Genomic DNA, 19,359 nt, shown 5'->3' with positions numbered 1-19,359 from the left:
GACTAAACACTACTGTACATGAAATAGATAACCAGGATCACAGGGAACTCCACTCAATACTCTGTAATGGCCCATGTGAGAAGAAAATATTTTTTTAAAAAAAAGTGGGTATATTTAAATGTATAACTGATTCACTTTGTCATATACCTGAAACTAACACAACATTGTAAATAAACTATACTCAAATAATTTTTTTTTAAGTGAAGGCTAAATGCTCTTATCACTAGTATTGAAATGTTGCTACAATTTCTAGTCATTCTATGATTACATCCAGTGTTCCCACAAATGTGGATGATCAGGGCATAGATATATATCTTCCCACCCCACAGCAATCATGGAGACATTTTCATACTTACTCATCACCCAGAATAAAGGGCTCAAATGAGTTATGAGAATTCACAGTTCTTCAGGCAAAATGATAAAACCAAATTTAAAGGTCAAATGAGGAGAAAATGGGGAAAGTTTCTCATATTTTTCTTCTCTATTTCCAACCCAAATGGTCTTAATGTTTGGGATCCTCAGTACCTTTCTTATATGTGATTGCTCATTCTTGTGATTAGAAAACTGCTTTTTTGTTTTCTTTTTTTACAAAACCAATAAAAACACAAGTACAAATATTCATGGGTGCATAAAAATGTTGTTGCATCTATGTAAACTAATTCATAAAAGTCCTTAACAATACTTGTAATTTAGGTGTTTTTATTCTTTTATTTTTTTGTCTTGAGCAAGTGATTCTATTTTAAACAAAAAGATGCTTTTGTTTTTGTTTTTTTATTTTTTCATTTCTTCTCCTCCACCCACCCAGTAGGTTGGTTTTGTGGGTTTTCCTTCCTTTCACTGATCATGAGACGACCCTGTGCAACAAAGCCAGAGATGTAAAACAGGGCACTGTTTTAAATCTTACAAATTTTTTCCACGTCTGATTTTTACCCCCTTCAGCCTGACATTCTTTATCCTTAAGAAAAAAACAGCAAAAACAATGTTATTTTGAAACAACAGTGATTCTTGACTTTTCAGAAATTTTTCATAGACACAAGTTTCCTAAAAGGGGCAGGAAATGTCATGAGGTGTATGTGCTCCTAAAGTTAGCTGATATTCTTTCCTCTGTGAAGTAACATACTCGAGTTCAGTTGTAAAAATTCACCTCTGGAAATGCCTGCCTGATCTGGATGCAGATGCCAGCAGCCTGAACTAGATTAACTCTTCCTGTAGGGTTCGACCACAACACACTTAATTAGGAGGGTGTTGGATTCTCCTCCTCTTTTATGCTGGAAGGTCATTCAAGGTGATTGGGGGAAAAAAACGGCTTTCATCTATGCCAAAGTACTTATATTTTCATTTTAGAAGTGGAAGATTTTTTTTCCATTCCTACCTATGACTTTTACTTGGGGTCTATTCAAGCCAAACTTACATTTTACTCTCAGAAAAATATACACAAAGCAAGACTTCAAAATTAAGCACTGGTAATCCATCTTTTGTCTTGATCTACTTATGGTAAATGAAATTTCAAACCTATGGGTAATTGAGGTCCCTGTTTTGTTTTTTTCTAGTCCATCTTATCTCATTCACTTATTCATCCATTTGTTTCATCATTCCTTCATCCAGCAAATATTCACTGGCTCACTTTGAAAGACAAAGTGTTGGATCTAATATTTATTATAACGAAGTGATGGTGATGATGATGGTAGTAATGATGGTGTCAATCATGAACCATTGGATATCACTTCAATTGATAGTGTACCTTATATAATTTTGCTTAACTCTGAGAACAGCTGTGTGATTTTGTTTGTTCGAGCTCATCCTCTCCATTTCACAGTTGAAAAAAATTTTCTGGTCACATAATAATTGAGTGGAGCAAAAATTTCAACTCACATCTCTTACTCCAGTTACTATATTCTTTCACTCATGTAAAGGGGTCAGAAAAACGAAAAACTTTGATCCTTGTCCTTAAAAAGCTTATAGTCAAATATCAAAAACACACACAAAAATAATCAAAATACCTAGAAGAAGGACAATGATGAAAGTCATATATATTGCAAGTATAAATAAACATCCATTATATTTTATTATGTTTCTATGGTATTTTAGTGTATACATTTTCATCTCACACAGGTAACCCTCTTGGTATTTCAGAAAATATTATTCCCATTCTTGTTCTGCAATCTTCATGTTTTTTTTTTTTTTATTTCCTCATGCTTTAATTTATAACTAAAGTTGATGGACTATATAAATTCATTTCCTGCTTCAACGTTCCAGCCTACAGCTCCTTTGGTATGGCACTCACACTCTGTACTATTTAAAGTGTTAGCGGCTTGGTCATGTCCAACTCTTTGTGATCCCATGGACTGTAGTCCACCAGGCTTCTCTGTCCATGGAGTTCTCCAGCCAAGAATACTGGAGTGGGTTGCCATTTCCTTCTCCAGAGGATCTTCCCGACCCAGGGATTGAACCTGGGTCTCCTGCACTGCAGGTAGATTCTTTACTATACTATGTAAATCAACCCCTAAATCATATCAATTTGTGCATTAGCATGTCACAGTGTGAGAGACTGAAAATAATAGTAGTGTCTTGTAGTGTTAGATCATAGATTTCATGTACATCAAAAAAATCTGAGTTAGCCCTGTGAAATAGGTCTGGTAATTCACAGCCTCAATTCAGTTCAGTCCAGTTGCTCACTCGTGTCTGACACTTTGTGATCCCATGGACTGCAGCACGCCAGGCCTCCCTGTCCAACACCAACTCCCAGAGCTTATTCAAACTCATGTCCATCACATCGGTGATGCCATTCAGCCATCTCATCCTCTTTCGTCCCCTTCTCCTCCTGCCCCCAATCCCTCCCAGCACCAGGGTCTTTTCCAATGAGTCAACTCTTCGCATGAGTTGGCCAAAGCATTGGAGTTTCAGCTTCAGCATCAGTCCTTCCAATGAATATTCAGGACTGATTTCCTTTTGGATGGACTGGTTGGATCTCCTTGCAGTTCAAGGGACTCTCAAGAGTCTTCTCTCCAACATCACAGTTCAAAAGCATCAATTCTTTGGTGCTCAGCTTTCTTTATAGTCCAACTGTTGCATCCATACATGACTACTGGAAAAAACATAGCTTTGACTAGATGGACTTTTGTTGGCAAAGTAATGTCTCTGCTTTTTAATATGTTGTCTAGGCTGGTCATAGCTTTCCTTCCAAGGAGTAAGCATCTTTTAATTTCATGGCTGCAGTCACCATCTGCAGTGATTTTGGAGCCCAAAAAAATAGTCAGCCACTGTTTCCACTGTTTCCCTATCTATTTGCCGTGAAGTGATGGGACCAGATGCTATGGTCTTAGTTTTCTGGATATGGAGCTTTAAGCCAACCTTTTCACTCCCCTCTTTCACTTTCATCAAGAGGCTGTTTAGTTCTTCTTCACTTTCTGCCATAACGGTGGTGTCATCTGCATATCTGAGGTTATTGATATTTCTCCCAGAAATCTTGATTCCAGCCTGTGCTTCAACCAGTCCAGCATTTCTCATGATGTACTCTGCATATAAGTTAAATAAGCAGGGTGATGATATGCAGCCTTGATGCACTCTTTTTCTGATTTGGAACCAGTCTGTATTTCCATGTCTAGTTCTAACTGCTGCTTCTTGACCTGCATACAGATTTCTCAGGAGGCAGGTCAGGTGGTCTGGTATTCCCATCTCTTTAAATATTTTTCAGTTTGCTATGATCCACACTGTCAAAGGCTTTGGCGTAGTCTGTAAAGCAGAAGCAGGTGTTTTTCTGCTGCACAGCACTGGAGCGGCAGGTGGTGGAGAGGAGATACCCCATGTCCAAGGCCAGGAAAGCAGTGCGCTTCCCTGGACTGGCTGTGTAGAGATACCCTACTAACATGGTAGGAGCGGCGAATTCATGTTTAGAATCAAACCCCATACCCTCCAGAGATGCTCAGAGGGCTCAAAAAACGTTGTGCACACCAGGACCCAGGGATCCCACAGGGACTGAGATAGAACTGTGTTTGAGCATCTCCTGTGGAGGTATGGGTTGGCAGTGGTCTGCCGTAGGGACGGGAGCTCTGGGTGTGGGTATGGCATAAGTCCTCTTGGAGGAGGTCGCTGTTAACCCCACCATAGAATTGCCAGAACTTACATAGGACTGGGAAATAGACTCGGAGGGCAAATAGCACCTTGTGCACTAGGACCAAGGAGGAAGGAACAGTGACCACACAGGAGACTTGCCTGTGGGAGTCCGGGAGTCTCCGGTGAAGACGTGGGTCGGTGGTGGCCTGTTGCAGGGTTGGGGGCACGGACTGTAGCAGTACATGCCTGGGATCTTTTGAGGAAGGTTACCATTATCTTCATTACCTCCACCCTAGTTTGGTCCCAGGTAAATAGCAGTGAGAGGGAACACAGCTCCACCCATCAACAGAAAATTGGATTAAAGATTTACTGAGCATTGCCCCGCCCATCAGAACAAGGCCCAGTATCCCCCTCAGTCAGTCTATCCCATCAGGAAGATTCCATAAGCTTCTTATCCTTCTCCATCAGAGGGCAGACAGACTGAAAACCACAATCACAGAAAACTAACCAATCTAATCACATAGACCACAGCCTTGTCTAACTCAATGCAACTAAGAGCCTTGTCTAACTCAATGCAACTAAGAGCCATGTAGGGCCACCCAAGACAGACGGGTCATGGAGAGTTCTGACAAAATGTAGTCCGCTGGAGAAGGGAATGGCAAACCACTTCAGTATTCCTGCCTTGAGAACCCCATGAACAGTATGAAAAGGCAAAAAGATAGGACAGTGAAAGATGAACTCCCTAGGTTCATTTTTTCTTGAGTGCCAAAGAATTGATGCTTTTGAACTATGGTCTTGGAGAAGACTCTTGAGAGTCCCTTGGACTGTAAGGAGATCAAACCAGTCCATCCTAAATGAACTCAGTCCTGAATGTTCATTGGATGGACTGATGTTGAATCTGAATCCAATACTTAAGCCACCTGATGTGAAGAACTGACTCATTTGAAAAGACACTGATGCTGGGTAAGATTGAAGGTGGGAGGAGAAGGGGACAACAGAAGATGAGATGGTTGGATGGCATCACTGACTCAACGGACATAAGTTTGAGTAAACTCCGTGAGTTGGTGATGGACAGGGAGGCCTGGCGTGCTGCAGTCCATGGGGTCGCAAAGAGTTGGACACGACTGAGCAACTGAACTGAACTGAACTGAGATGATTTTCTGGAACTCTCTTGCTTTTCTGATGATCCAGAGGATGTTGGCAATTTGATCTGTGGTTCCTCTGCCTTTTCTAAATCCAGCTTGAACATCTGGAAGTTAATGGATCACATAATGTTGAAGCCTGGCTTGGAGAATTTTGAGCATTACTTTGTAACATATGAGATGAGTGCAATTGTGTGGTAGTTTGAGCATTTGCTGGCATTGCCTTTCTTTGGGATTGGAATGAAAACTGACTTTTCTGGCCCTGTGGCCACTGCTGAGTTATCCAAATTTGCTGGCATATTGAGTGCAGCACTTTCACAGCATCATCTTCTAGGATTTGAAATAGCTCAACTGGAATTCTATCACCTCTACTAGCTTTGTTCATAGTGATGCTTCCTAAGACCCACTTAACTTTGCATTCCAGGATGTCCATTTCTAGGTGAGTGATGACACCATCGTGGTTATCTGGGTCATGAATAACTTTTTTGTACAGTTCTATGTATTCTTGCCACCTCTTCTTAATATCTTCTGCTTCTGTTAGGTCCACAGAAATGTCTGTGGTTAATGTGCCCATCTTTGCATGAAATTTTCCCTTGGTATCTCTATTTCCTTGAAGAAATCTCTAGTCTTTTCCATTCTATTGTTTTTCTCTATTTGTTTGCATTAATCACTGAGGAAGGTTTTCTTATCTCTCTTTGCTATTCTTTGGAACTCTGCATTCAGATGGTATATCTTTCCTTTTCTCCTTTACCTTTCACTTCTCTTCTTTTCTCAGCTATTTGTAAGGCCTCCTCAGATAGCCATTTTGCCTTTTTGTATTTCTTTTTCTTGGGAGTGGTCTTGATCAGTGCCTCCTGTACAATGTGATGAGCCTCTGTCCACAGTTCTTCAGGCACTCTGCCTATCAGATCTAATCCCTTGAATCTGTCTGTCGCTTCCACTGTATAATCATAAGGGATTTGACTTAGGTCATATCTGAATGGTCTAGTGGTTTTCCCTACTTTCTTCAATCAGACTAATTATATTCTTTGCAGCCAAAGATGAAGAAGCTCTATATAGTCAGTGAAAACAAGACTGGGTCTGACTGTGGCTCAGATCATGAACTTATTGCCAAATTCAGACTTAAATTGAGGAAATTCATAGCACAGAAGCAAGAAAATGAAGTTCTGTGAGTTGAGGTGATTTTCCAAGACCATAAAATGAATAGCAACTTACTGATAAAGCTGTAAAGAGTAAATAAGCTAATTCATGTAAAACTCTACAAATAATGTCAGAGATTTTGTAAGAACTCTTGAAATGCTAGGTATACAAAAACTTGAGCCCAGTTTTCTGCAAGTTCTATTTTGTCTATAGCATAACTATATAGAAGTTCTAAGCCTGCTCCAAACTCAAAGCTTGTCTTTAAGTTTTATTTCTTAAATCACTCTTATCTTTACAAAATGTTGTTGTTCAGTTGCTAAGTCATGTCCAACTTTTTGTGACCCCCTGGACTGCCAGGCTCCTCTGTCCTTTACTATTTAGATTTTTAGCAGAGAATACAAATACATGGATATATGATGCTATTCTCATGACCTACATCCATGCAGGAAACAGTCCAGGAGAAAACCCTGGGACTCTTTCTTTTAGCACTGTTTGGAGGCACGGAACAGATCTGTGCATGCAGGAGTCTGGGAACACACTAATAAACTACTGCTATTGTCTTGTGAATAAAAATATACTTGTATCTAAGCTTTGTGATTTCAATTGTTTAATGATTTCAGTAAATCTGGGTGACTCTAGTAATATTTTCAAGCATAAGAAACACTGACTTAAGGATATAAAGTATTTTGGGACAAAACCAGTATCTTAACATTTCTTTTTACCTCTGCTAGAGTCTGAAAGCTTCTGTCCTCCCAAAATTCACATATTGAGATCTTAATGCTCAGTGTGATGGTATTAGGAAGTGGGGCCTTTGGGAGGGAATCAGGTCATGAGGGTCTCTAATGAATGGAATTAGTGCCCTTATAAAAGAGACCCGAGAAAGCCCCTTCCATCATGTGAGGACACAGCAAGAAGATGATTGCAACCTGGAAGAGGGCCCTCAACTGATCATGTCAGTACACTCATCTTGGACTCCAAGTCCACAGGATTCTGAGAAATAAATTTCTGCTGCTTATCAGCTTCCCAGTCTACTTACTTTTTTATAAAGCTTGAATGGACTAGGACAACTGCCAAAATGCATAAGTTACTGCTGGGTACTTAATAACTATTCAAAGTAATCTTAACCAGGAATAGAAGAAAATCAGATAAAAAGTAACAATTAATACATATTTATTGAGTATTGGTGTATGGCAAATGCTGGTTAGGTTTTAGGAATATAAGGCATTGCTCCCTATTCAGAAGAAGTTTACCTAGAAGCAAACAGTAACTAAACTAAGCTATACAGAATATGGTCTCAAATCATGATGAAATTAAGCTAGAAATTAATAACCCAAAGACAACTATAACCAACCTAGACAGCATATTAAAAAGCAGAGACATTACTTTGCCAACAAAGGTCTATCTAGTCAAAGTGAATGGTTTTTAAAGCAGTCATGTATGGATGTGAAAGTTGGACCATAAAGAAAGCTGAGTGCCCAAGAATTGATGCTTTGGAACTGTGGTGTTGGAGAAGACTCTTGAGAGTCCCTTGGACTGCAAGGAGATCCAACCAGTCCATCCTAAAGCACATCAGTCCTGAATATTCATTGGAAGGTCTGATGCTGAAGCTGAAACTTCAATACTTAAGTCACCTGATGCAAAGAACTGACACATTGGAAAAGACCCTGATGCTGGGAAAGATTGAAGGTGGGAGGAGAAGGGAATGACAGAGGATGAGATGGTTGGATGGCATCACCAATGCAATGGACATGAGTATGAGTAGGCTCCAGTTGTCAGTAACGGACAGGAAAGCTTGGCATGCTGTAGTCCATGGGGTCATAGAGAGTTGGACATGACTGAGTGACTGAACTGAACTAAACTGGGTTGTAAAATGTCCTGGGGATTCTGGAAATGTGGTCATGACTACAATATGGGTTTTTGACTCTCTCAGAATCTCCAGATAAAAGAAATGGAACAACAGGATAGCAAAACCAAAATCCATGGGCAATATTTATAACAAAACTATATCCTTATGAACCCCACTAAGCCAGGAAGGAAAATTTATCATAACCTAAAGACCTGCAAGCTGACAACATCTACCATGAAAAAGCAGAGGGGCACTAGAGGATATTTAACAGCACAAAGAACAAGAAAACACAAAATAGCCTGTAAGTATCCACTGGAAATTGTAACAGGAAGATTTGAAAGCAACAGCAAAAACTTAAGAGTGGTTTCTTCCAGTTCAGTGAAGGGTGAATGGGTATTGACTGCTTTTAGGAGTTGGATTAATTCTAGATCTTATGAACTCTCAAAACTCACCAGTCAGAAACCCCTTCTAGGATAGGGCTCAACGCTGACAAGAAATTTCTAGGAGCTGAACCAAGAGGACACTGGAGAAGAACTGGAATGAGAAAAGAAAGAAGGTCCAGATAAAAGAGAGGTGGGAAAAGAAGACATGAAATCCCAGAAGGAAATCTGGACAGTACCTAAAGAATCAAAACAGTGAATAAAGTTGAAAATATTACTTTGAACCTTGCAACCGTCTAAAAATTCATGAAAATTTATTTCACAGAAAACTGAGCAGCAGAAAAGTATTGAGATCATATCCCATGTTAAGTCATCATGAGAAAAAAGAAATGGAAAAAGAACAATTTTAAAAACAATAGAATTATACCAGAAAGTTATAGCCACAAAGCACTGTCACCTTCTATTTCAAAACAAGCTAAAATACTTTTTAAAAATTACTCAAAATATAAAAATACAACATTTCTAATCATACTTAGAAAACCTCAGACAAGAAGTAGAAAATTTTAGAAAATAATTGAAAATTTTTAAATATTAATAATAGAAATGAAGGTTAAACTAGAAGACACATAAAAGCAAGCAAACAAAATAGAAATGCCCAAATGTTTTGTGACTTCTGGTTCTAGCACAGGACTATGAGTTGGCCATGGATATGGTGATAAGGGGCTCTCCAGGTAGTGCTAGTGGTGAAGAACCCACCTTCTAATGCAGGAGACAAAAGAGACACAGGTTCCATCTCTGGGTTGGGAAGATCCCCTGGAGGAGGGCATGGCAATCCACTCCAGTATTCTTGTCTGGAGAATCTTGTGAACTAGAGCCTGGAAAGTTATAGTCCCCAGGGTCACAAAGAGTCAGACACAACTGAAGTGACTGAGTATGCACACATATGGTGATAAAGAACAGACACAGGCCCAGGTGTTGTTTTCTATACAAGAATAATCACACAGCAGGAAGCTAATTTCTTAGAAACCATATGGATCCCACTTCTATATATAGTGGTCCAACCACAGCACATTATTGCTTGTTTCGGGCAGAATGAAAAGGATGAAAACTATAAGCAATGTTAACAGTTTCCTCACCTGTAAATATTTCTACTTACCTTTCATAGTTTTTCAGAAAGTGAAGTGTTACTATGAGAGGCATTGATTGATAACTTGGGTCTTAAGACACAACAATCTTATGACTTAGGAGCTGTGTGAACATAGGCACATTGCTGGCTTTCAGCAAGTTCATATGCTATGAAGGGATAACATCATCAATCTCACAGCATAGTTCTAAAGGTTAAAGCAAAGTGTTAATTGCTCAGTCGTGTCCTACTCTTTGCCATCCCGTGGACTGTGGCCCACCAGACTCCTCTGTCCATAGGATTTCCCAGGCAAGAATACTGGAGTGGGTAGCCTTTCCCTTCTCCAGGGTATCTTCCCGACCCAGGGATCGAACCCAGGTCTCCTGCATTGCAGGCAGATTCTCTACTATCTGAGCCACTAGGGAAGCCCAAAGATTAAAGGAGGCAGACATCAAATATTTAACAAAGTGCTTGTTCATGCTAATCTCAGGTGTCACTAGTGGCAAAGAATTCACCTGTCAATGCAGGAGATACAAGAGATACAGTTTTGATCCTTGGGTCAGGAAGATCCCCTGGAGAAGGAAATGGCCACCCACTCCAGTATTCTTGCCTGGAAAATCCCATGGACAGAGAAGCCTGGCAGGCTACAGTGCATGGGGTTGTAAAGAGTCGGACGCAACTGAAGGAACTTAGCACGCAGGCTTGTTTACCACTTTTCACTACTAAACTCTCAGAAGTCTTTGAAGTCAGGAGTTCTGTTTTCTTCCTTTTGTATTCTTCAGGCTGCTCAATAAACAACCATTGATAAACAAATGAAGAAATACACAGAAACCAGAATCACACGTATATGTTGGCATTGCCTTCCTCGAAGAACATTAGAATCAGAATCATTTAAATAGAAGAGAATGCTCAGGCCTTGGACTAGGATTTACTTGCTGTGTAATAAACCTTACACAAGCAATTAACCTCTCTGCTTCTCAATTTTCTCCTCTATAAAACTGAGTTTTTACTAAAATCTTTGTCACATGATTGGGGGTTCAATTAAGATAAGTTAAATATTGGAAATCTAAAGCATGATGCAAATGTGAGGCATTATTATCATGATTATTGTAACAATATTGTTATTCTAAATTGCTACATCTTGAGCATTCTACTGCTCTGCAGAGGGCATGGTCCTCATCTTCCCCAGGGTGCTGGTATACCAGGATGCTTCTGTAGAAGAGAAACAATATATTTGATTCAAGGAAACAGAACCTTCTAAATATATTGGCATTTTCATAAAGGTCACACATGCACAGCCGTGTAATGGCCTCACCCACAGCTTTCACACTGTGGTAGAGATTGCTACTTGTTCTCTAATATCCTGTTGTCCTTTATTAATACAACTATACATTCAAGCTGAGCACAAACTGTGGAAAATTCTTAAAAAGATGGGAATACCAGTCCACCTGACCTGCCTCTTTAGAAATCTGTATGCAGGTCAGGAAGCAACAGTAGAGGGATGGGATGGAGAGGGAGGTGGGAGGGGGGATTGGGATGGGAACACATGTAAATCCATGGCTGATTCATGTCAATGTATGCAAAAAACCACTACAATATTGTAAAGTAATTAGCTTCCAACTAATAAAAATAATTTTAAAAAATAGTGAGAGAGAGAAAAAGAACTGAACATGGAAAAACAGATTGGCTCCAAATCAAGAAAGGAACACGTCAAGGCTGTATATTGTCACCCTGCTTATTTAATTTATATGCAGAGTACATCATGAGAAACGCTGGGCTGGATGAAGCACAAGCTAGAATCAAGATTTCTGGGAGAAATATCAATGACCTCAGATATGCAGATGACACCACCCTTATGGCAGAAAGTGAAGAAGAACTAAAGAGCCTCTTGATGAAAGTGAAAGAGGGGAGTGAAAAAGTTGGCTTAAAGCTCAACATTCAGAAAACTAAGATCATGGCATCTGGTCCCATCACTTCATAGGAAATAGATGGAGAAACAACAGAAACAGTGACAGACTTTATTTTTTTGGGCTCCAAATTCACTGCGGATGGTGACTGCAGCCATGAAATTAAAAGATGCTTACTCCTTGGAAGAAAAGCTATGACCAACCTAGACAGCATATTAAAAAGCAGAGACATTACTTTGCCAACAAAAGTCCATCTAGTCAAAGCTATGTTTTTTCCAGTAGTCATGTATGGATGCAACAGTTGGACTATAAAGAAAGCTGAGCACCAAAGATTTGATGATTTTGAACTGTGGTGTTGGAGAAGACTCTTGAGAGTCCCTTGAACTGCAAGGAGATCCAACCAGTCCATCCAAAAGGAAATCAGTCCTGAATATTCATTGGAAGGACTGATGCTGAAGCTGAAACTCCAATACTTAAACCACCTGATGCGAAGAACTGACCCATTTGAAAAGACCCTGATGCTGGAAAAGATTGAAGGTGGGAGGAGAAGGGGACAACAGAGGATCAGATGGTTGGATGGCATCACCAATGTGATGGGCATGAGTTTGAGTAAACTCTGGGAGTTGGTGATGGACAGGGAGACCTGGCGTGCTGCAGTCCATGGGATCACAGAGAGTCAGATATGACTGAGCAACTGAAATGAACTAAGGTCTACTCAGAATAAAGATTGCTCTTCTCCATCTCTTGACAATTAGCTGCAATGACATGCCTAAACTTTCATGCATTTTTTAACTGGAAATAAGTATCCTATTTTCAAGAAATATTCTTAAAGAGAGATCCTCTTCTTCCTTCCTGCTGACGGGAACATAAGCATGATGATTTTATTTGAGCAGTATCTTGAACCAAGAGTTGGAAACCATGTGCTGAGGATGTTGAAACTACAAGATAAATAGATCCTGGGTCCCTGACATTGAAGAGCCCACACCAACCTGAATTGCTATGAAGCTGCTAAAGAAAGTAAGCAACACAGAGATTTTGTCCATGCATTACTGTTTACCCGTTATAACTGTTTTTGCAATAATATAGAGTCTCTTGTCCTAATCTGCTGCTCAGGACTCGAATCTCCTAGAGGCCTGATTCTGGTTTGATACCTTTGATCTCCACAACTAAACTACCACCGCAACTTTCTGGTGAGGCTAATGGTCCAATTCTAGAAGTAGTCTTTTACACATACAAAATATTTCGGTTAGGGAACACAGAAATTTTTGCACAGTGATAGAAAGTTGCCATCTTAACTTAATGATAGAAAGTTGCCATCTTAATATTGCCTTATCAGTGAACATCTATGGTGTCAGATGGAAATGGACATAGGGGAAAGGCTAAAGAATAAGGGAAAGGGTCTGATTCTAAGGATTATAGCAGGGACCCAAGTCAGCTGAGCTGATAATAGCTCACGGCAACCAGAGTGCCCTGGAGAGGATTTTTTGGAAGCTGGAGGTACCAGCACTAGCCTGGGAGGCACAGCTCACTCTACTGGTCCCTGTTGAGTAGAGAGGAGACAGTGCTGAGGGAGAGGAAGTTCAGGTGAAGAGATGGCTGGATGAGGGTATCACTTGTTGCTTTCTATTCCCGGCCGCCGATACCAATCGCTCACAGAATGGCTGCTCAGTAAAGGTTGCTTTTCATGGGATACGTTAATTTCAGCTTGTGTTCTGAGGCCAACTTGGGCAAGCCGTATCACTTTTCTACGTATCAGTCTTCCAATCCTTAAAGTAGGAGTGATAATAACATTTACTTCCAAGGGAATATTAGGATGAAATTAGATTACCGCATTCAAACATACTTTAGAAGCTCTGAAATCCTATATAAACTTAGATGGCTTGAAAGAGAAAAAGAAAATTATCTCTTTATTGTTGCCTTTAAACTATGCAGTAGATTTTTGTGTCTATAAAGCAGTATTCATTTCCTCATTGTGTAACAGTTATGATTCATTTCATTTCAAGGGATAGAAAACCTACCAATTTAAGTTAAAGAGACAATGTATTAAAAGGATACAGAGGGGTTATGGAACTCAAGCTCAGAAATGAATCTGGAATGAAGAATGTGGATATTATAAAGATTTCCTCTGTCTCCTCATTGCTTCACTCTGCTCTTCTGACCTAACTTTTCTTTTTTTCCTGCAAATTTTCTTTCTCTGTCTGATCCACATGGTGGGTAACATAGCTGACCCAATGGTTTGCAATTGCATATTTTAAGCATTACTATTCAAGATACATAAGCTTTATTTTCAAAATTGGATTCTCAAATTCCTATTCAATCAAATTGGGAGATGTCTAAAATAGCTAAAATCATTGATCATGAAGAACAAAGCTGTAGGACTTGTACTTTCCAGTTCCGAAACTACTGCAGAGGCACAGTATTGGTTTCCTTCGCTCATTGACCATACTTGTGACATGTGATTTAACTTCTTTGCCCAGTGAATCCAATAGCTAGGCTTCCTCAGGGACAGTCTCTGTTCATTTACTTTTTGCTTGAGAGTGGGTCATGTTTTCCTGATTCTTTCTTGTTTTCCAATATTTTTTTAAAACTGGGTATTTTGAACATAATAACATAGTAAATCTTGAAATCATATTATCCTTCTTCCCTAGTGTTTGCTGTTATTGGTTGTTAAGCGCTACAGTTATGTTTGTGTGGTGACTTGTCCAACATATAAAATACTTTTGCAAAGACTGTATTCCTTGTTGCATGTAATCACTGAAGTGTGTTCATTATATTCAACTAAAGTGACATGATTCCTCTTTTCAAGAGCTAGTTCTTTTTTTTTCCCCCATGGGTTTTGGCAATGTATTTTGTTTTCAAAGTCTGATCTATAACAAGTTCACTAGGGACCATTAACTCAGTAGTAGGTTAACTATACTACCAAGGAATATTAGATATATTGACTATAGTAAGAGTCATAAGTGGTCCTTCAACAATTCCTGTATAGGATTATGTAAAGGAGTTTAAAAAGAAAATGTTCCTTGGGCTATTCTGCCTCAGAACTAATGGTGAAAGAATCTAAAGCTCTTTGCAATGAGGTAAATTAAGAACTAATATTTGAGCAAGAGGATCAAATTTTACTTCCACTTTTGGGATTCCCTAATGGCTCAGATAGCAAAGAATCCACCTGCAAAGCAGGAGATCTGGGTTCAATCCCTGGGTGAGATTGATCCCATGGAGAAGGAAGTGGCTACTCACTTCAGTACTCTTGCCTGGAGAGTTCCATGGACAGAGGATACTGACAGGCTACAGTCCATGGGGTCGCAAAGGGTCAGACACGACTGAGCATAATTCCTCCAAGGGGAAGATGGGTAAATAGTGAAAGATTCAGAGAAGAGGTCCTAGTCAAGGTAGGTGATCTCTAGGTAGAAAAGAGAGAAAGGGAAACCAGGCAGAGAAATTAGCCTAACACATAAGTCAATTGCTAATAGTCGCAACTTTCCAGAGTCTTCATTCCTTCTTTTGTCAATTAGGATACTACACTCTGCCTACTTAATTAATGTGGGGTTTCAGATGAGATAATGCACAGGGCTTTATGTTTCTGTATGTTACCATTTATACTTGTATATTCTTATGCTAGGAGCACATTGCTCTCTTTGGAAGATGATTCAAAGAACAGAATCTTTTTTTCTTCAGGCAAGGCTTTATTGGAGCCCCTGCTGCAGCAGAGAGGAAGGAGAGCAAAGAACAGGTTCCCCTGCTTACTCGCTCCCTGAGTGGGGACAAGTTTGTTTTTTATTTATCTACAGCTATTTTCATCAGAAAACTCATGCTCATGATAAATCAAAATGGATCGGTAATGTTGGGGTATTGGTCTTAGCTCTATGTTTTGGCATCACACAAATAAATCTTTGTTCCTAGGGATTTCTTCCAACATCTGTTCTGTTATTATGGTACCAGCTAAGACATACTTTTTTCAGGACATGGTTGATGGCAGTTATTGCATTGGACTTAGAAGGACACAACAAAGTCTCTCTTGTTAATGACCAAAATTATTCTACCTAAATCAGTGAATTCAACCAAATACAAGATACACAGTGTTTACTAATGGCATGTGTGCCCAGTTGCTCAGTCATGTCTGACTACTTGTGATCCTATGAACTGTAGCCCATCAGGCTCTTCTATCCATGGAATTCTCCAGGCAAGAATACTGGAGTGGGTAGCCATTTCCTTCTCCAGGGGATCTTCCTGACCCAAGGATTGAACCCACGTCTCCTGAATCTCCTGCACTGGGAGACGGCTCATCACCACTGAGCCCCTGTGTAGCCTCTTAACTAATGGTACTTCCCTAATAATTAAACAAGAAATGGGTAAGTTATATATCCTGACCTTGAAAAACTCCCAGCCTACTCAGGAGGCAGACAAGTGACAAATAAACAACTCCATGTGATGGATGCTATAATAGACTCAATATTTAACACATTTCCATGAGGATCTAACAGGAATTATTCTAAGAGGAAAATGGATAATTAGTTAAAGATTCAGAGATGAGGTCTTAGTCAAGGTAGGTGATCTCTAGGTAGAAAAGAGAGAAAAGGGAGTGTAGGCAGAAAAATTAGCCTGAGAAAAGATATAAGAGTGGGAATGTAATTAGTGTCCTACAGGCAGGGGAGGTAAAAAAAGACCATCCTCCAAAGATGGTCATGGCCTCCTCCCCAATGCCTGAGAATATGCCACTTTATGTGGAAAAAGCAACTTTACTGATGTGAGATAAGATTTTTAAGATGGGGAGTTTATCCTATATCATCCTGATGGACCCAGTTATAAGGATCCTTTTTAAGGAAGCAAGGAAGCAAAAGAAGGTCAGAGTTAGAGAGAGATTTGAAAATCCTGTATTATTGACTTTGAAGAAGGAAAAAATGAAATCATAAGCCAAGGAACAGCAGGTAGTCTCTAGAAGCTGGATAAAATCAAGTGTACATGTCCTCCTCTAGAGCATCAAGAAGGGAAACAGCCCTGTACTTAGTGCAAGAGGATTTGTGTTGGACTTCCGACCTTTATCACTGTAAGATGATCAGTCTGTGCTTTGGTAAGCCACTAGGTTTGTGGTGATTTGTTACAGAAGGAATAGGAAACCAACGCAGTAGAAATAAGAGAATGGCTGAGAAATAAGAGAATGGCAGAGTGTGAGTGTGTGTGTCTAAGGACTGAGGAAAGAGAAGGGGGAAGTGGTAGAGGTAAAGAAGGTTGGGGTTGGTTGTAAAGGGTTTTGATAATAGGTTTTGAATCTAAGTGGTCTGAGTTTTTAATCCTTAGAGAATGTGATCCTGAAAGTAAGTTCTCGTATGCAGAAGCCGCCATTCCATTAGCTCATTGGTCTGGTTCATTCCCCGAGGATGATAATTGAAACCCGTAAATCTCCCCCCTCCTACCTGGACCTCCATTTGAGAATTTTGAGGCATCTTCTCATCTTGGCAGGCACTATTGCTCTCACACACACACACCACAAACATGTGTGCACGCTCATACAAATCCCTCACTGTATTCTACTGAATGCCATCATTTTTACCTACTAATGGGCATTTCAGGGATCAAGAGTGGTGCCCATAATTATAAAAATATATTTGCAAACTTTGATAAGAACTATAAAACAAGAAAGTAGGCTGCTATTTAGACACATTAGTGGGGAGTTTGTAGATATGTGAGATAGGAGAAGTCTTTTTGAAGCCTTTACCTCTCTCCTCACCTTCTAATTTCCTGTGTCACTTACATCCTCAGTTTGTATTTCCTCTTTCATCACTTTGGTCAGAGGAAGTGACCAGAATTATTACAGGAGGATTTAGAAGGTGTTTTAATGGTTTGTTGTTTTTTTTTTTTTTCTTATCTCCTCATTTCAAATCCTTTCTTGTACTCTCAATCCTTTTGTAAAACAAAAGGGTTGGTATGTGCATGACTAAATTTTCCAGTTATGATAGTTGTTAAGGAAACTCTCAAAATAGAGAGTAGACCACCAAAATTAAACTTGAGAAAGAGAATATGTGATACTTAAAGTCCTTGGAAGCATAAGAAAGAGGCTTTTTGGATGTCAGCAGACCTTCTCTGGGACTGGAGACGTTCCTCTGCTGTGTGGAACATTGCAAAACACACTGTTTCATAATCACGGCATGGCTTGCTGTGAAGTCACTGGTGGCCTCTTTGCTTCCCAAATCACTTTTCAGTGAACACTTTGATCCTCTATGATATCAGTCTCTTGGGTTACTAATTGCTTCCAAGTGAATTCAGGCTTGCCAAGACTCTGGGTGGTGTCTCCCTTCGGATACAATTCTTTGTGCTTATATATTTGTTTGCTTCCAAATTCCTCTGAATACTTTAACAACTGAAATTCTCTCAATCCAATCAAGTTGACAGATACAACTGGATACCTGGGATTTTTCCTGGCACTGCAGCTGACTCCCAGAGGAATACCCTAAAAGCACACATCTCTAAAAACTCTGGTTTGCATCCCAAACAAAATTTCTATCTACCTCAATGGATTGCAAGATAATGGTATGAAAAGAAATGTGAAAATTACTCAAACCATTCAAAAATCATTTTATAAAACCCAGGCTTTTCAACTCTCTAAAGACTTTGAATTCACCATCGACTATTCATCTTTCTCATTATTACATTCAATTGATCACAATTCTATTGGTTATGCTTTCTAAACTTCCCCAATATGTTGGATCCTTACCCTTATACCCTCCTTACCCTGCCCTCTCTAATACCATTATTCTGGCATTGACCTACTTTTGGTTTCTCCTAGAATTTTAAGTAGTTTTTCTACTTCTGATCATTTTTGATTCCCAGTTTCAAGAATTAGATCTTTCCTTTTAAAAATAAACATGCTGTGTTCTCAGTTGCTCCTGTTGTGTATGATTCTTTGCAGCCCCATGGACTGTAGCCCACCAGGCTCCTCTGTCCAGGGATTCTCCAGGCAAGAATATTGGAGTGGGTCGCCATTTCTTCCTCCAGGGAATCTTTCCAACTCAGGGATTCCTGGGTCTCCCGCATTGCAGACAGATTCTTTACTCACTGAGCCACCTGGGAAGCTCTGAAATAGACATACTAATGCTTATTTTTTTGGCTCACAAGGATTAAATGAGGGAATGTCAATATATCTATGAAAGCGTCCAGTAAATTTCCTGGCACATAGTCATCACTCAATAAACATTCCCTTCCTTCCTTGATCCTCAGGATCACTTTCCCCATCTTAGAGTTACCTTTCTAAGACAAAAATTTGATTACCTTGCTACTCTCTTTAAAGAAAATCAATGACTTATTATTGTTCAAGAGATTGAACAGTAAGTTCAATCAAGTTGAACAGTAAGGCCAGACCTTCATAATCCGACCTTGACTAAGCAAACAAACAAACAAAAAAACACGGTCTACCTTGCTATCCCCCTTATCCTACGGCTCAACAAAACACACCTCACTCTGGCCATCTCAAACTATTTTAAACATCAGACATTCTCATTACTCTATGCCTTTGCATGCACTGTTACTTTTCTTTGTAATTAGCTTCATCTCACCAGTATTTTGCATTCTTATCCTTCTGCTGAATTATCTTCCTAACTTTTCATATGGCAAACTTCTTCATCCTTTATGTTCAACTTCAAGTTCACCTATCCACCTATGTCTTTTCAGAATTTTTGAGCCTTGCCAATTGCTCATAAAACATCTAATGTTTGTCATTACTGTGATACTTAGCACAGTGAATCATCATTATTGGTTTGCATTTGGAGTTTCCAAC

This window comes from Dama dama, chromosome 21 (genome assembly GCF_033118175.1).
Source record: "Dama dama isolate Ldn47 chromosome 21, ASM3311817v1, whole genome shotgun sequence".
In the NCBI taxonomy this organism is placed as follows: Eukaryota; Metazoa; Chordata; class Mammalia; order Artiodactyla; family Cervidae; genus Dama; species Dama dama.
Note: the sequence above shows the minus strand (reverse complement) of the source record.